Source organism: Zalophus californianus, chromosome 9, assembly GCF_009762305.2.
Source record: "Zalophus californianus isolate mZalCal1 chromosome 9, mZalCal1.pri.v2, whole genome shotgun sequence".
In the NCBI taxonomy this organism is placed as follows: domain Eukaryota; kingdom Metazoa; phylum Chordata; class Mammalia; order Carnivora; family Otariidae; genus Zalophus; species Zalophus californianus.
The window spans coordinates 80,173,920-80,192,466 of record NC_045603.1 but is presented as its reverse complement, the minus strand read 5'-3'; the positions used below and the strand labels follow the sequence as shown (position 1 = coordinate 80,192,466).

General features: G+C 39.3%; 1 protein-coding gene across 3 annotated transcripts in view; it reads right to left on the bottom strand.

Annotated features, from left to right (window-relative positions):
* Nucleotides 1-18,547, bottom strand: part of ITPR2 (inositol 1,4,5-trisphosphate receptor type 2) — a 499,981-nt gene that overhangs the window by 204,535 nt on the left and 276,899 nt on the right. The window lies entirely within an intron of this gene.

Genomic DNA, 18,547 nt, shown 5'->3' with positions numbered 1-18,547 from the left:
ATGGGGGACTTTAACACCACCCTCACTGAAATGGACAGATCATCTAAGGAAAAGATCAACAAGGAAATAAAGACTTTAAATGACACACTGGACCAAATGGACTTCACAGACATATTCAGAACATTCCATCCCAAAGCAACGGAATACACATTCTTCTCTAGTGCCCATGGAACATTCTCCAGAATAGATCACATCCTAGGTCACAAATCAGGTCTCAACCGGTACCAAAAGACAGGGATCATTCTCTGCATGTTTTCAGACCACAATGCTTTGAAACAGGAACTCAATCACAAGAGGAAAGTTGGAAAGAACTCGAATACATGGAGACTAAAGAGCATCCTACTAAAGAATGAATGGGTCAACCAAGAAATTAAAGAAGAATTGAAAAAATTCACGGAAACCAATGAAAATGAAAACACAACTGTTCAAAATCTTTGGGATGCAGCAAAGGCAGTCCTAAGAGGAAAATATATAGCAATACAAGCCTTTCTCAAGAAACAAGAAAGGTCTCAAATACACAACCTAACCCTACACCTAAAGGAGCTAGAGAAAAAACAGCAAATAAAGCCTAAACCCAGCAGGAGAAGAGAAATAGTAAAGGTAGAGCAGAAATCAATGAAATAGAAACCAAAAGAACAATAGAACAGATCAACGAACCTAGGAGCTGGTTCTTCGAAAGAATTAACAAGATTGATAAACCCATGGCCAGACTTACCAGAAAGAAAAGAGAAATGACCCAAATCAACAAAATCATGAATGAAAGAGGAGAGATCACAACCAACACCAAAGAAATACAAACAATTAAAAGAACATATTATGAGCAACTATATGCGAGCAAATTAGATAACCTGGAAGAAATGGATGAATTCCTAGAGATGTATCAACTACCAAAATTGAACCAGGAAGAAATAGAAAACCTGACCAGACCTATAACCACTAAGGAAATTGAAGCAGTCATCAAAAATCTCTCAACAAACAAAAGCCCAGGGCCAGATGGCTTCCCAGGGGAATTCTACCAAACATTTCAAGAATTAATACTTATTTTTCTGAAAATGTTCCAAGAAATAGAAATGGAAAAAAAGAAAAACAACAAAAAATAGAAATGGAAGGAAAACTTCCAAACTCGTTTTATAAGGCCACAATTACCTTGATCCCAAAACCAGAAAAAGACCCCATCAAAAAGGAGAATTACAGACCAATATCCTTGATGAACATGGATGCAGAAATTCTCACCGGAATACTAGCCAATAGGATCCAACAGTACATTAAAAGGATTATTCACCATGACCAAGTGGGATTTATCCCTGGGCTGCAAGGTTGATTCAACATCTGCAATTCAATCAACGTGTTACAATACATTAACAACAGAAAGAACAAGAATCATATGATCCTCTCAATAGATGCAGAAAAAGCATTTGACAAAGTACAGCATCCTTTCTTGATCAAAACTCTTCACAGTATAGGCATAGAGGGTACATACCTCAATATCATAAAAGTCATCTATGAAAAACCTAGAGCAAATACCATTCTCAATGGGGAAAAACTGAGAGCTTTCCCCCTAAGGTCAGGAACACGGCAGGGATGTCCACTCTCACCACTGCTATTCAACATAGTATTGGAAGTCCTAGCCACAGCAATCAGACAACAAAAAGAAATAAAAGGCATCCAAATCGGCAAAGAAGTCAAACTCTCACTGTTTGCAGATGATATGATACTTTAGGTGGAAAACCCAAAAGACTCCACCCCAAGCTGCTAGAACTCATACAGGAATTCCATAAAGTGGCAGGATATAAAATCAATGCACAGAAATCAGTGGCATTTCTATGCACCAACAACAAGACAGAAGAAAGAGAAATTAAGGAGTCGATCCCAGTTACAATTGCACCCAAAACCGTAAGATACCTAAGAATAAATCTAACCAAAGAGGCAAAGGATCTGTACTCAGAAAACTATAAAATACTCATGAAAGAAATTGAGGAAGACACAAAGAAATGGAAAAACGTTCCATGCTCATGGACTGGAAGAACACGTATTGTGAAGATGTCAATGCTACCTAGAGCAATCTACACATTCAATGCAATCTCCATCAAAATACCATCCACTTTTTTCAAAGAAATGGAACAAATAATCCTAAAGTTTGTATGGAACCAGAAAAGACCCCAAACAGCCAGAGGAATGTTGAAAAAGAAAAGCAAAGCTGGTGGCATCACAATCCCGGACTTCCAGCTCTATTACAAAGCTGTCATCATCAAGACAGCATGGTACTGGCACAAAAACAGACACATAGATCAACAGAACAGAATAGAGAGCCCAGAAATGGACCTAACTCGATGGTCAACTAATCTTTGAGAAAGCAGGAAAGAATGTCCAATGGAAAAAAGACAGTCTCTTCAACAAATGGTGTTGGGAAAATTGGACAGCCACACGCAGAAGAATGAAACTGGACTGTTTCCTTACACCACACACAAAAATAGACTCCAAATGGTTGAAAGACCTAAATGTGAGACAGGACTCCATCAAATTTCTAAAGGAGAACACAGGCAGCAACATCTTTGACCTCACCTGCAGCAACTTCTTCCTAGAAATATCAACAAAGGCAAGGGAAGCAATGGTAAAAATGAACTATTTGGACTTCATCAAGATAAAAAGCTTTTGCACAGCAAAGGAAACAGTCAACAAAACCAAAAGACAACTGATAGAATGGGAGAAGATATTTGCAAATGACATATTAGATAAAGGGCTAGTATCCAAAATCTATAAAGAACTTATCGAACTCAACACCCAAAGAATAAATAATCCAATCAAGAAATGGGCAGAAGACATGAACAGACATTTTTACAAAGAAGACATCCAAATGGCCAACAGACACATGAAAAAGTGCTCAACATTGCTCGGCATCAGGGAAATCCAAATCAAAACCTCAGTGAGATACCACCTCACACCAGTCAGAATGGCTACAATTAACAAGTCAGGAAAGGAGAGATGTTAGCGGGGATGTGGAGAAAGGGGAACCCTCCTACAATGTTGGTGGGGTTGCAAGCTGGTGCAACCACTCTGGAAAACAGTATGGAGGTTCCTTAAAAAGTTGAAAATAGAGCTACCATATGATCCAGCAGTTACACTACTGGGTATTTACCCCAAAGATACAAACGTAGGGATCCGAATGGATACATGCACCCTGATGTTTATAGCAGCAATGTCCACAATAGCCAAACTGTGGAAAGAGCCAAGATGTCCATCGACAGATGAATGGATAAAGAAGATGTGGTATATATATATATATATATATATATATATATATATATACACACAATGGAAATGACATATTAGTGTGTGTGTATATATATATATGTATACACACACACACACACACACACACACACACACACACACACACACACACAATGGAATATTATGCAGCCATGAAAAGGAATGAGATCTTGCCATTTGCAACGACGTGGATGGAACTGGAGAGTGTTATGGTGAGAGAAATAAGTTAATCAGAGAAAGACATGTATCATATGACCTCACTGATGTGAGGAATTCTTAATCTCAGGAAACAAACTGAGGATTGCTGGAGTTGGGGGGGTGGGAGGGATGGGGTGGCTGGGTGATAGACATTGGAGAGGGTATGTGCTATGGTGCGCGCTGTGAATTGTGCAAGACTGTTGAATCACAGATCTGTACCTCTGAAACAAATAATGCAATATATGTTAAGAAAAAAAAAGAAGATAGCAGGAGGGAAAGAATGAAGGGGGGGAAATCGGAGGGGGAGACGAACATGAGAGACAATGGACTCTGAAAAACAAACTGAGGGTTCTAGAGGGGAGGGGGGGTGGAAGGATGGGTTAGCCTGGTGATGGGTATTAAAGAGGGCATGTTCTGCATGGAGCACTGGGTGTTATACGCAAACAATGAATCATGGAACACTACATCAAAAACTAATGATGTAATGTATGATGATTAACATAACAATAAAAATTTTAAAAAAAAGAAAAGGGACATTTTTCAATGAAGGATTTTTAAGTGTGTATTTTGCTATGAGAGAAACAGAATGATAAATTGCCAAAATAATAGCCCAGAATAATTTTTTAATTCAGCTTGTAAGAATACAGAAACTCCAAAGATCATATCTGAAACTTACAACTTTTCATGATTGTGATGAAACATTTGACAAAAGTGCTCAAGCAATAAACTAGACTGCTTTTGAGAGACAGCTGAAGCTAAAGAATATCACAAATATTAAAATTAAAATTCTATCACATTTTCAAATTTTTTCATTTTGTGTTTTCAGAACTAATCAGATCTATATACAATGTTTCAATTTTATGCTCAAACATCTACCGATGTACTTCTCGGTGCCACCAGAGTCTTTATGCCAATCAACTGCTTTCTTTCAGCATTAGTCTAAGTTACAAATAAGAAAAAAGCAAAATCCCTTTTCTATGTCTCTTTGTTGGTTTAGTCTGACTTAAATAATAATGCTTAGAAATAACTCCCTAAATCTCTGTTTCTGGATACCAGCAATCTGCTCAGTGCATTTGATTGCCCTCAGCAAAGTGAGCACAGGAGAGGCTCACAGAAAACATTTGCACATGTCTTATCTATGAGTAGATTAAAGACTGAGGTGGTGTTATGGACTGAATTGCATCACCCAAAAATTCATATGTTGAAGTCTTAAACCCCATTATCACAGAATAGAACCATATTTGGAGACAGACTTCCAAGAGATAATTAAATTGAAACAAGGGCATTAGGGTGGGCTCTAGTCTATATGGCTGATATTCTTATAAGAAGAGGACACAGACAAATGTACAGACGGAAGACCACATGAAGACTCAGGGAAAAGATGACCATCTATAAGCAAGGAGAGAGGCCAGAACACATTCTTCCCTTATAAGGAACCAATTGTACTGACATCTTAATCTTGGACATCTAGCTTCCAGAGCTCCAAAACAATTAATTTCTATTGTTTACCAGTTTGTGGTGCATTATGATGGCAGCACCAGAAAACGAAAACAGGTGATATCATTTTGTTCCTTCATATCTTACCACAGAGTATGACACAACACTCAGTAGGTATTGGTTATTGACTGAAACCATGCAAGTGAGGCCAGGCTTGTCTCCAAATAATTCTCTCTCTGGTGCTAATCCCTGACATGGCAGAACACTGTTCAACAAGTCCATCCTCTATTTTTTTTTTTTAAAGATTTTATTTATTTATTTGACACAGAGAGACACAGCAAGAGAGGGAACACAAGCAGGGGGAGTGGGAGAGGGAGAAGCAAGCTTCCTGCCGAGCAGGGAGCCCAATGCGAGGCTCGATCCCAGGACCCTGGGATCATGACCTGAGCCGAAGGCAGATGCTTAACGACTGAGCCACCCAGGCGCCCTGACAAGTCCATCCTCTTAACTGCAAGGAATCACTAGCTGTCCCAGCAGCTGTCTCCCTGAAATGGGCCCTTCATCTACTTCTCAACTTCTGGCCCAACCCTGGAACAGCTCCCAATTTTTGTGAGATTCTCTTTTCTCCCTAAAATAGAGGCACAGCAGAAACACTCAGTATGTTCTTTCCAGAAAGTATCCCTGGCAAGGATCAGCAAGATGGTATGCAAACATGTGAATCTCATTTTACTCTCAGAAAATGGCAGATGTAGAAGAGAGCTGACACTTGTCAATAGACATCAGAGGAAACTTTGCTTGAAGTCAACTGTGAGATACATTCCCAATCCTTGACACGGCCTCTAGAGATACCAAAATATGAAAATCTCTTCTCCTCTAAATATAATGTTACATGATTCTAGATAGAGCCGAAGACATAACAATTTCATCATATGTTGATAAGTTACTATATTTTCCAATTTATTAACTCTCCTTCAGTAAGAGAGTATCCTGGTTTAAGAAAAAAGGAAAACAAAAAAAACCCTAAACCTCTTATGAAAACCTAAGAGCATTCCTCTTGAGATCTTATAATGTATTTTTAAAAACATAGATTAAATTCACTGTTGAACAGGTAGTTTACGAAGGAGAAAAGATCCTCCGGCATTGTGTTCAAATAAACTTCCCTCTCAATTTATCACCAGCTGTGTTTGGCGTCGATGGCTTCACGCACATGACTACTAGCAGGCCTCGCAGACAAATATCTATGGGAAAGGCTTTTCATTCTTAAGTTGTTTTATTAATTGAGAAATAATTGAAACCATTTAAAATGTGCTGAAATACTGAGCCTTAGAGATAACAGCAAAGTAAATCAGGAACTACTATGCATAATAAGAACGAGCCCCAAAAGCTGCATGTAGCAATTATAGTGCTTCGTATGTGCTACTTAGAGCACAGTAGAGGCCAGTAAAACTTTATCAATAGTCGTTAAATAACACCCTTTGGTGGAAGGTGGGCTCATCGTATCTTCCATCACAGACTTTGAAATTATCTTCTCATGCAAAGGTATGATTAGAAATTAACATGGATTGGCTGCCATTAGTAAACACCTTAAATAGGCGATGCATCATCCAGTTCAAAATCCTGACCCAGCTTGGGGAGCCTGGGTGGTTCAGTCGGTTAAGCATCCAACTCTTGATTTTGGCTCAGGTCATGATCTCAGAGTCCTGGGATGGAGCCCCGAGTTGGACTCCCTGCTCAGCAGAGAGTCTGCTGGTCTCCCTCTCCCTTTGCCCCTCCCCCTGCTTGTGCTCTCAATCTCTCTCTCTCTCTCTCTCTCTCTCTCTCTCTTTCTCTCCCCCTCCTAAATAAATAAATCTTAAAAAAAAAAAAAAAAATCCTGATCCAGCTCTAAAGCTCCTAATTTCAGGCTGAGAAGGAACAGTTAACTACCTTGGGACTAAATCAATCAAGTACTCGGGGAAGTTAAGTTTAAATGTCTTCCTGAGGTACACTTCTAAGAGCTGAAGTCAAAGACTATTTGCAAAATTAATGCAGAAGCAGTATTCCAACAGTAATAAATCTAGTTAAGTAAGGGAAAGGCAAGGAGAATTCAAATGTAAAGAAAAAAAAGCGAGAAAACACAAGTTTTTGAATTAGAAATTCTAGCCTCCAATTTTAAAATAGGCACTTTTCATAAGAAAAGCCTTGTTTATTATATTGTGACACAATTATTTAAAGATGGTGCATATAAAGAAGAAAAGAATCCAAAAAGAACAACTTAGATGTCAGTCAAGATTTCAAGGATTAATATTTATGAAAACAATTGGCAAACAATAGTCCATGATCCAAGAACAAAAAATGTTGTAGCAGATGTCTTGTCAAAAGGCTGCAGACGATGAGAAGTAGCATACTCTCGTCCATATGTTTTCTCAGCCTTGAGAAAAGATATCCTCAGTCATTTCAATTTTGGAGAACACAGAGTGCCTGTGTATATAGTGAAGTAGAAGCTTTTTTTGTAAGGGAACTTGGAGCCAAGATTTCTGGTTCCAGTTGGAAAGAGGTGGCATACACAGTTGAGGTTGACTATGAACAGAAAATGAGCCAAATAACTCAGATCATCTAAATAACTCAGTCTGTCAGGAAGAAATTGCAGAAGAAATCAGTATGGTCATTGGTAGTGTCTTGGCCTGCCTGGTATCATTTCCCTTACCATTTGGCAACAATATTTGGATTCTCTTATGAGAAACCATCCCTCCCCTCATCCACACTGTTTCGTTGGGACTCTCTGTTAGTGCCCTGTCTTAAACAGCTGCTCAATCATTGGGCTTGTGACCATGAAATCTGGGGTTAATAAGCAGAGGAAAGGAGCAAACTGAGCAACTGGGAACTCACAGGGTTCAGTGCATCTGTTTAAGTAAAAGGACAGTCATAATAGATTTAGCTGAAAGAGCAAGCTGAATGGGAAAAAGTAAAGGTCAGCCAGGGAGATGCCTGAATCGGCTCTTGTGGGAAAAAAGCAGTTCCTGGTGATAAGCGCTTCCAAGGTGTTACAGAAGAAGTGGGTGAAGGACCTGGAGACAAAAAGGTCAGTACAGATACAGAGGGCAAGGGCCTGGGCACCCAGCATGTTGGATACAGAGCCCATGAGGACCAGAGTCACCTCTGACGATAATAGGTGTAGGGGCCAAGACACAGAATGTGAGCCAGGTTCCACAGTCTTAGATGAAGAAGAGGGAAGGACAGGGATGTTGGCAGATGCCAGGGTGATACAGTCAAGGAGCCTTAATCTCGGGGTGCCGGGGTGACTCAGTCGGTTAAGCATCTGCCTTCGGCTCAGGTCATGATCTCAGGGTCCTGGGATCGAGTCCCCCATCGGGCTTCCCTGCTCAACAGGGAGTCTGCTTCTGCCACTCTCCCCTTCGTGCTCTCTCTCTTTCAAATAAATAAATAAAATCTTAAAAAAAAAAAAAGAGGCTTAACCTCAAAGGAGCTTTAGAATTTAAAAGAGAGCAGGGGGAATCAGGCTACAAAATAACAATGAGACACAACAGGAGCACAAAACCTCTTTACATGAGGGAGAAAAAAATTCCACTTGACAGAGCTGCTGAGAAAGCCAGGAGGCCTGAAGGGAGAGTGAATCTTCATTTAAAGCAAGAAGGAACCCTTAGAGAAGAAGCTAAGGACACAGGAGGGTTTGTTGAGTGGGGCAGAGCAGGACAGGAAGAGCCTGGGAGGCTGAGGAGGAGAGAAATGGCAGGGTCAGGGCAAGGAGACATGGAACGCCATGGCTACATGGGGGCCAGAGCTGGAGGGATCTTGTGCTTACACTCTGTGCACTGCATAGGAAAAACATGGTAGACTTGGGCGCCTGGGTGGCTCAGTTGGTTAAGCGACTGCCTTCGGCTCAGGTCATGATCCTGGAGTCCTGGGATCAAGTCCCACATCGGGCTCCCTGCTCAGCAAGGAGTCTGCTTCTCCCTCTGACCCTCTTCTCTCTCGTGCTATCTCTCATTCTCTCTCTCTCAAATAAATAAATAAAATCTTAAAAAAAAAAACATGGTAGACTTGATATCAACAGCTCCTCTCAAGGGAGTGAGCAATGGGCCTAGTAGCCAGAGGTCTTGTCCAACTCTACCAAGGGAATGAGGGACTCTTAGTCTGCTTACAGGGCAGCCTATTCGGTGAATGAGTAGATGAATAAGCTACCACACACACCATGGTGCTGGTGGGTAAGTGGTGAGAAGCCTAAAGCAAGCATGCTTCTCCAAGGTATGCCACATTGGAGATTATTGCTGGTTACTGCTTACCTTTTGGCCAGCACCTCTCGGATTACCACACTCTGGTATTTTGAGAGAAAGTGAAATCAACACAGTACTTGGGATGGAATTTAAGTACATGTCTGTGAGTCACTATCTTCAACATTATGCCATCTATCTGATATTAATAAGCATTTGATCTGATTATTATTGTCCACATGCCCTCATTTAGATCTTGTGCCACCAACTCATTATACCAAGCTGCTATGTTGTGTTTATTAACACATCATATTGGTTTTCCCTCTTGCATCACAGTAGAAGCAGTATGGTCTATAATTTGAGTTTTAATTAAAAATTCAGCCAAAGGTTAGGAGCAACTAAGTAAAGATAAACCTCACAGTCGCACTGAGTAATCTGCAAATACTCCAAATGTGTGTTGTTTCATTGTAACTAAGGTTTATCAAAAATGTTTGAGATTTTCAAGCACCAGATAGAATGTGCAAAAACCAAGCCTATTCTGAAAACCTCAGTGAACAGCAGACGTTCAAAATCATTACACACAAAAAGAAATGTCTTAAGGTTTTTTTGTGTTATTTTATTTTATTTTATTTTATTTAAGATTTTATTTATTTATTAGAGAGAGAATGAGAGATAGAGAGCACAAGAGGGAAGAGGGTCAGAGGGAGAAGCAGACTCCCTGCTGAGCAGGGAGCCCGATGCGGGACTCGATCCCGGGACTCCAGGATCATGACCTGAGCCGAAGGCAGTCGCTTAACCAACTGAGCCACCCAGGCGCCCTTTTTGTGTTATTTTAAACAGGAAAATCATTTTCCTTTGAAAGCCATGGGTGACAGTCCTACAGCTTTGTAAATCGATCCCAGCAGATAATACAGTCTCATGTAGTGATAGTAACTATGGGCACTGGAGCTGACACCCTGAGTTTTCATCCTTTTTTCCCTTTTCCTGTGTGACCTTGGTCAAGTTCCTTAACCTTTCTGTGCTACAATGTTCTCAACATGTTGTTATGAAGGTTAAATGAAGTAACACTAGAAAGCATTTATGCAAGCGTCTGGCTTTTATAACATAGTAAACATCATAAAAGTGTTAGCTGTTACTATTTCTTAGTGCATGTACCTAAAAGTGGATAAAAATACATTTCCATGGGGGGGGGGCTGGGTGGCTCAGTTAAGCATCTGACTCTTGGTTTCAGCTCACTCAGGTCATGATCTCAGGGTCTTGCGATCAAGCCCCGGGCTCCACACTCAGCGGGGAGTCTGCTTGAAGAGTCTCTCTCTGCCCCTCCCCCCACTCTCTCTCTCAAATAAATAAATCTTTTTTTTAAAAAAAGAATACATTTCTTTTTTTAATTTTTATTTTAAGATTTCTTGAACCTTCAGATTTGAACTCCTGTAAAAGAAGTAAAAGCCTCAAAGAGGTGGTTTAAAAAGGTAAAAGCAAATTTAAATTATCATTTATTTTCACCAACATTATTTAATTCTCTCCCATGTGGGAAAGCATCACATGCCGAGCAGACTCAGAAAATTCTGATTCACATCCCTGCTCTGTCAGTTACTAATAGTATGGTTCTTACTAGATCATTTTACCCTCTGGGCCTCGGTCTTCTAACTTATAAAATGGAGATTAAAAAATACTTTCTACCTCAGAGAGTACCGTGAGGATCCAAGAGCACACACAGAGTTGCTCTGCAAATAGCTTGCCTAGAGTTGCACAGTCAACAAAGTTAAGTAACAACAACATCAATAATAATAACGGAGGTTTAGTACCTCACATACCAGATTATATATCCCCTCTCTGAGGAACTGTTCAAGGAGAAGTTCAGGAATGAATGTACTGATAGAAAGGTAAAATGTATCAGGCCCAATTTGCTTCAGGAACTTTCTATGTACCTTTTCCTCCTTACAACAGGAACAACACAGACCAGCTCCAAAGGCCAACTTTCCTTGTGGCAGGAGATCCTGGTGCTACTGGAGATCACAGATGGAAGCTACAGCTAGTTACTCTAGCTGAGCTGACTAACTCAGTGTCCCAGTTTGGATGACCGGGCCTCAGCCTCTCTCCAGAGCCCCAGTTGCTCCATCATTCACCTCGTTTTTACAGTGGGCTTTTCCTCCTTCTTCTGCAGCCTGAGTCACTCACTAGTTCTTCCCAGGTCCCTTTAAGCCCTTCCTGAAAGAGAAGCCCAGTGGCTGGAACCTTCCTTCCATTTGCTTGTTCAGATCTGGTCATCCTTCCTTTGCTCCAGCCTCCTTTGGCTGAGCTCCCACCATTACTGTGCAGGGTCTGGGGACCCTCCACTCCTTCCCCTTTTGTTTTCCAAGTCAGACAGCAACAAACACTACACAGTCCATCCAACACCATACTTCCTACAAGATAATCTCCTCATCAGCCCTCTATGCCATAGCTCTGTCCACTGTTGGCCCAACACTGCATGCCAAGTATCAAGAAATCTGCCATCTCCTGGGCTGCAAAGAGATGTAAAGTGGAACCTGAAGTGATAATTCTAGAAGCTACTTCTTGGATACCACTACTGAAGGTCAATGTATTGTACTAGCAGATAGCCAGTAACATTTATTTCTACCATGTGTGAATAAGTCAGTCCACAAACACTTACTGAACAATGACTATGTGCAGGGAACAATGCTAGACAATGGGAATACCCCAGTGACTAGGATCACCAGTCTCTGCCCTCACTAGGTACAACACTTTATGGAGAATGGAGTGGGACTGAAGAGAAATGCAGAACTATACCTTCAAGGAATCTCAGCATTGAAAGGCCTTCTGGACATTTCTTCACCTTATGCATCAGACCAATTGAGGAGTTTCTAATTTATTTAAAATAACAACATAGAGCAAAGAAACTCTTCATAGGCATGATATTAAAATGTCTATGCTAATAAGACAGATATGATTTTATAAGTGCTGAAAGGGTTACAAACTAAAATAACATGAAGTTAAAAGAAAATAATCATGAAATGCTTCCTAACAGGAGTTTAACTTAGATTTAGGTGGAAGAAACTATCATAATTTCATAATATATTAATCTTCATGCATTTTTCTTTTTGTTCTTTTTTCTCCCATCACAATACCATTTTTCAGCCATAATCATTAACTACCAAATGTTTTACACTTACTAGCGGCAATGAGTGGTTGGCTAATTTTTGAGTACCGACGATGCTTTCATCACGATCTTTTTAGTCATTGATCTCTACAGAATCACAGCATATCCCAAAAACCGCTGAAGCAATGATGTTACCATGTCAGATTTTTAAATGGAAAAGTAAAGGCAAGGTGTAATTAAGAATTTTGTAAATTGTTGCAATAATGAGATTACAATGACTATAACCTGGTAAATTTAGCAATTTTGTGGCTTAACAAGTGACCAGCCAGCTCAGCAATTGAAAGAAGTAAATTTCTAAAAATTTTTGCTTTTATGCCCACCTTAATGATCACAGTCTTTTTGCCTAGGTGAAAATATAAAATAAAGATTCCAAAGTTAAAGAGTATATAAATTATGTTTCTAAAACAGATCTTTTATTGTAAGGAGATATCACATATTTTCATATTTCTAAACATTTAGTTACCGAAATTTACACAACACATAATACAATTTACAGATGATTAAGACAGCACAACATATTTGCAACATCACTTATTGTACCTAGTTTAAAACAGCATTAGAACATTGCAAAAAAAAAAACAAAACTGCACTCACCTCTAAAGTGTATTTAATAAGATAGCCTACAAAATGCAGCTGATGCTAAAAACTGAAATTTATTTTCGCTTAGCAAAACAGTTATTACCAAATTCTTAGGCTGCTGGGCACTCTGTAGAGCGATTCTACTTAAATTTGTTTATTTGCCTGTTAGAAAGTGAAATGAGTATATATAGAAGGTGAATGATTCTGCACAGACTCTTAGGAGGCGAGGAGCTTTATACAATTTACAAATTTGCAACAATGTGATTACTGCCGAGACTGACAGGTCTGCATATTTGATGTAGGAGGTAAATTCCTTGGTATAATTCTGGCTTATTCTTTTTTTGCTGCTCCTCAAAATCAGAAATAAAAGTTAGTTACAATGATTTTTTTTCCCTGCCGAGGAAAAGAATAAATTCTTGTTAACTCAGCTGACAGTATATTTTAGAGTTAAAAAAAAATGATGGAAGATATCTTAAAAATAACCAAAGGCATCATTTCTTAAAGACCTTTATTCCATATCACTCTAGATACTGACTTTTAAGTCAAGAAGCCACTATCTGCCATCACTGTTCAATGTGTAAATACCACCTACCCCACTTGGGCATTTGTAAAGATCACAGCTCTCAATTAGACGCTGTGCCGTTTGTTGAATGCCACATTTCTGCAAGGGGCTGCCTATGGTGGTCATCTTAAAAAGTATAGTTTAGAACTTTTAAATCTAATATGCAGGGTCCCAACAGCTCAGACTATGATCACAAGGTGGGATGTGGGGAGCTCTGATACTGATCCATAGGTCTATAACAATAAACCTGAAAAATCCCACAACTATTGCATCATACTGTTCCCAACCTTCCCAATTTCTTAACTTGGTCTAAAATCTCAAGGCTTTTCCTTAGTAACCCACTGAATAAATGGTTTATGCTTCCCAACACATGCGTATGCAAATTTCATTAAGAATAAAATCAAAGAGCTTCTCATTTTAGTTAGCTGAATAGCTGAGCAAATAAAAGGTCATGATTTCAAGTCATATATCCTGTTTGGCTCTAATATGCTCATTAAGAGTGTGAGTTCAAGAGCCAAAAATGTCTGGGCTGGGATACCAGCTCTCTTCCACCTGTCGGATGTGTGACCTTATATTCTATACCTGCTTCCTCACTAGTAAAAAGGAGGTAATAATGCCTCCTCGCACATGGGCTTGAAGATGAAAATAAGATAATACATAGATCAGGGACAGTATCTGATATATAGTAAGCTCCCGATAAATGCTAGCGGTTACCATTTTAGAAAAATCGGTGCATAAAACCACTCCATAGCTATTATAGAGGCAGTTTCTATTAATTCCAAGGATATATATATATATATATATATAGCATTGTAACCTAAACATTTTAAGAATATTGAATTTGACTGAAATATCTCTGTTGTCCTGTAGATCATATGTATGTCAGTGTAACTTATGAATAGATAGCAACATATTCTCAGGGGAAATTATGATTGGCATTCTAAACAGGTCAACTTCTTTGACTACAGCATAAGGAAAGTACCTTTAAATTACCAGTTCCACAAGCCATCTGCAAATATTTTCAGTACGAGTTATCTTTTCCAGTTCTAAAGTACAGAAGCTACAAATGTTACATATTTAGGATCAGAGCTTATAGACATCTATATTTATGATTTATATATGGTTCTCCCTTTTTATGAGAGGAATGATTTGTAATGCTCTATAAATCTTCTTGGACATGTATACTAAAGAGTATAAGACGAGAGGGGAAAAAAATCCTTAAAACCAAACCAATCCTCTGAACACAGTCCTTGTTCCCTGCTCCCGCTCATCAGACCACCTCTAACCAACCCCCAGAGCTTGCGCCTCCATTACCACCTCAGGTAAACCCTTACTCAGATCTGGACCTGAAATGTCTTTAAATACACAAAACGATGGTGTGGTGCTATGATCACTCCGCTCTGGTCAACAGTACACATATCCTTTCAGATATTTCCTTTTTGTGATAGGTCACAGAGACAAGAGGAGGACTAAATGGCTTTCAGGATTGAGAACTTTTGAAATCATACTGCCCTAAAGCCATTTTATTTATTTTTTTTAAGATTTTATTTACTTACTTCAGAGAGAGAGAGAGCGAGCATGCATGAGCAGGGGGAAGGGGCAGAGGGAGAGGGAGAAGCATGCTCCCCACTGAGCAGGGAGCCCGATGCGGGGCTCGATCCCAGGACCCCGGGATCATGACCTGAGCCGAAGGCAGATGCTCAACCAACTGAGCCACCCAGGCGCCCCCCCAAAGCCATTTTAAAACATTCCTTCTTTTCCCTTTCCCTCCCCAAATTGTCAACATACATATCCTTACACAGCATTTTTTTTTAAACTCTGGTAATTTTTCCCTTTCAGGACTTTCTACATACACCTTTCATGTTTTATCCTTCAATAAAATTAAGTACTATAACTTACAGTATGACATATAGTACATATATGATGACTAGATGATTTACACACAGACACACATAACAGAAAATTAAATTCTCTTCTACTTATATTATTCTGTTGAGACTCTTCAAGATATTGCCCATCCACATTTTATCTCTCAAACTTTCGGCACAAACTAAGAAACATGAAACAAGAATATTAAGTAAAATTCATCTAGGAATTGCCATCAGAGTATTATAAATTGTAAATGTTTTTAAAAAAACAATTGACTAAATACCAGATAGAATGTAGTTACATGATGATTTTACTTAAGGCAAACAAAATCAGAAAGCTGGGATCTTAAAGTTGGAAATTGTTTCAACCATGAAGCAAATTTATGCTTCATTGCTCCATTTTTTTTTTATTTTACCAGCTACACAAACATACACAACTTCTGATATGAGAGACCAAAGGAAGATAAATGTAAATGGCAATTTTTTAAGGTTTTAAATTTAAATAGGTGGAGTCTGAAACGTATCCCCACGCTTTTTAAAAAGTTCACGATACACCACTTTGCTTTTACAGAAGACCCACACGAGTACCTGTTTTCGCTCACTGAAAGAAATCTGAAGATTTTCACTTTTATAAAAAAAAAAGGCAAAAAGCGAAAATGGTGTTCAGCATTTGTTTTGCCGCAGAGCCATGATGGAGGCAGCGAGCACCCCAAACAGCGAGTGGCACCCCCAAGCTCCTTCCCCTGGAACCACACTCAGCATCTCAGCATCAAGCCCCCAGAGTTTTGAACTGGGTCTGTGAGCACCCATGCTTTATTTTGATTTAGTCTGTGCATTTGTTAGCAAGAGATGTCCCAAGGTATCAGAAAAGCCTAAGACAGGTTATATCTTAAGTCTAGGAATGCATAAACACTTTCCATATAAATTAATGGTAATCACTTACTTGCTTTATACCATTTTGGCCTATGGAAGGTTTTATAGGAACACTCCACTTTGGGATAGCAGGAGAAACATGTATTAGGATAGCTAGTGCGGAAAAACCCTGTTACCTGGTGTGAATTCTCTGTTTTGATTTACTTCTGAGAGATCTTTTGGAAATGCTTCGAACACAACCAGTAGAAAACCAGTTGATGGTAGAAATCCAGTTATTAGACAACCAGATATTAGGTACCATTTGTGACTTAATGCCATTACAAGTGTCTCCACTTTTTTTGTTATATTCATTCACATTTAAACTGTCCTACATAGCAATTTTAATCAGCCACAAGTAAACTCTCCATCTACATACTACATGTCATCTTTGTCAGTAAAGGAATCGTTGTGATATACTGAACGATGGCATACACCAACTATGTCTATGCCCTAACTACCAGAACCAGTGAATATGTGACCTTGCAAGGCAAAAGGACTTTGCAGGGGTGATGAAGAATCTTGAGATGGGGAAAACAGACGGGATTATCAAGGTGGGTCCAATATAAGTGTAATTACAAGAGGGAGGCAGAAGGGTCAGAGTGAGAGATGTGATAATGGAGTGTGTGGGGGTGGGGGGTTGAAAGATGCTATCCTGCTGGCTTTGAAGATGGAGAACTAAGTCACAAGCCAAGGAATGAAGGAGGCCTCTAGAAAGTAGAAAAGGCAAAGAAAGTCTCCCTTAGAGTCTCCAGATAGAATATACCCCTGTCAATACCTTGATTTTTTGGCTTTTGACCTCCAAAACTGTAAGATAAATTTTGGTAAATGGAAAACTAATATAATCATGAAAACACAGACACCTATAATCCTGCTACTGATAATCAGGGTTTTTTTCTGAGAGCACACAATGAGTTGTAGAATATCTTTGACTGGTTTCTGAATCTGTTACCCAGTGTCATTTCACCCAGACTGGTAAATCATTTCACTTTGCCTCCCCCAACCCCGCCCCCGACATGAATAATTGAGCTAAGTAAAGTCCTGGTCTGGCATTTACTGTGTGACCTCAGGCAAATCACATACTGTCTCTGGGTCTCCATGACATCCTTTATAAATGCTTGGACTAAATACTCAGAAATAGCCTGAAGCATCATAAAAGGGGGCACAGTGTATTTTGGTAATTCTATTGAGAAAGTAATCACCACTGGCTGAAACAAGTGATAAGTACTACCCATTAGAGCTCCTCCACAAAGATAACACTGGGGGTTTTGGAGGTTTGTTTGGATTTTAGCAATACATGATTCCAAATGTAGCAAGGTTTGGTGCAGGATTAGCCTGAGGCACATTGCAGGCACACAACAACACAGATTTTGGAGGCTAATGGATGAGGAAAGGTGGGGGCAAAAAGCACTGAGGACATTATGGAGGGTCTAGATCACCAAGGCAGTGCAGAGCCCCTGACAGTTTCTGAAAGACTCTTATGATCTGTGCAAACTATATTCCATGAGTCCACTAGCATGTGAATTATACCTCACAGTGGCCCCGGCAAGCTGTGTCATTCCTCTCCTTATCCCCATTGCCCAGGCACAATACCAGCATTTAATATTGTTCATAGTATCTGTTTTAAGTGACTGAGTGAATAACCCCAACTAGCCTTTCTCATCTTAAGTCTTCCCTTAGGGCTATGTTCTGCTGGTGCCATTCACCCTCATATCATATGAGAATGGTGCCTCGTGCACTTTGGAAAACATCAGCTCTGGCTTCTTTCAAGCTCTGTCTCAGAGAAGTGGACTACTTACTGGAGTTTTCTAGCAAGAGATAATGAGAGTCTGAACTAGTGATAGCAGTGGGAATGGAAAGGAGATTTATTCTAGGGTGGTTTGGGAGATACACTCTAATACTCTTGACTAGTCAAAGTAAAATCTTACTTTATTTCTTTCTTATTTTCTTTAGAGCAGTTCCATAATAATCTGTTACATAAAATCGGAACTCACATATCTCCTGTTAAGCACAAGTTACTATTACTGTAAACCTCACTCTTCTGTCAAAATTTATATTGACCCCATTTTTCTACTTTAGGATCTAGTACTTTAATCAAAATCAAACCATCTATAGCAGTATTTTAAAGAACCAGAGAAAGAAAACAATAAAGTCTGAAATTGACTATTTTTTACAAGCATACCAAATACTCAGACTTATAAGCATTTTTCTTGAGTCCTAGAAACATTGTGTCATAGAAACATTTGCGAAAATTGCACTGACCACCTTTATTTCTGTAATTTGCTTCCCAAACATAGTTTAAATGATGAAGAGAACTAATGCAAAGCAAAAGTCATTTTTATTATAAAGCAAC